Here is a 1,467-nt window from a genome sequence, read left to right on the forward strand (position 1 = left end):
ATTTGTTATTTTCCCCTGTATTCTCTGAACTAATTAAGGATGGTACTTGAAAAATAAAAAGATTAAGCAGAAAATATTAATACCAGACAGAAAGCTCTGTGTAGATTGGTAAGACAATGCCTTCAGTAAACTCTAGTCAGAACCTCTTTTTGCTCAACATACCTATCTTGTCCTCTTTTTTCTTGTATCCCTTTTCTCTCATAAATCCATTTCATGTGGTCCAATTGTAGCTGTCTCCTTCTGGACCCACTATATGACCTACACTTGTCAAAACGTAATATCCTGACCCCTGCCCACTGGGGTTGGTTTAGGGATCGCTCTGTACTCCAAGCCAGCTCAGTCACCTCTTGGATTTTTGCTGTACCCATCAAGAAAGTACTTTCTGTTTGTTTGTTAGTTTTTTGGTTCTCTGGAAGTGTGGACTTGACACATTAAGTAAACCTGGAGCGTCAAGCAGTAATAGCTAATTTTATGTATCAACTGGGCTAGACCACAGTACTCAGATATTTGATCAAACATTATTCTAGATGTTTCTGTGAAGATATTTTTAAACTTTTTATTTATTCATTGATTTGAGAGAGAGAAGAAACACCCATTTGTTGTTCCACTTATGTAAGCATTGACTGGTTGATTCTTGTATGGGTCCTAATCAGGGATCAAACCCCCAACCATGGCATTTCAGGATGATGCTCTAACAACTGAGCTACCCTGCCAGGGCTGAAAATACTTTTTAGATGAGAACCACATTTAAATTAGTAGACTCTGAGTAAATCAGATTATCCTCCATAATGTGGGTGAGCCTCATCCAACCAGTTGAAGGCTTTAACAGAAAGGGAATGAAGTCTCCAAAACAGGAGGAAATTCTGCCAACAGCTCACCTTTGCATTCAAACTGTGACTCTTCCCTGGGCCTCCAGTCCGTTGGCTTACCCTGTGGATTCTGGACTTGCAAAGCTTTCCCAAGTGTGTGAGCCAATAAACCTCTCTCTTTCTCTCTCTCTCTCTCTCTCTCTCTCTCTCTCTCGCTCTCTCTCTCTCGCTCTCTCTCGTCTATATATCCTGGCGGTTCTGTTTCTCTGCATAACTCTGACTAATACAGAAGCCATCATTTCCTCCACGTGGATTAAAAATAAAGTATACATAAACACAGGAACATGCACATGTGGAAATAGGTTGTCAGTTTAAACCATAATGAAGATACACGTATAATGGTGTATGTACGCTGGATCCACTCACTCTCATTTAACAATGCCGTAAGGATTTATCATATCACCATGTCACTAAATCATTTTTGAACCATCATGCTTAAAAGCTACCTATTAACCTGCTGAGACAGTGTGCCACAATCACTTACTTACTCATATGATGTTGCAGGACATGTGAGTTGCTTCTGACACCACTGACCATTTGTGGATATACACATGCACATAGCTTTCCATACCCGGATGGCATCCCTGGGTAGATTCTC

Source organism: Saccopteryx leptura, chromosome 9, assembly GCF_036850995.1.
Source record: "Saccopteryx leptura isolate mSacLep1 chromosome 9, mSacLep1_pri_phased_curated, whole genome shotgun sequence".
In the NCBI taxonomy this organism is placed as follows: Eukaryota; Metazoa; Chordata; class Mammalia; order Chiroptera; family Emballonuridae; genus Saccopteryx; species Saccopteryx leptura.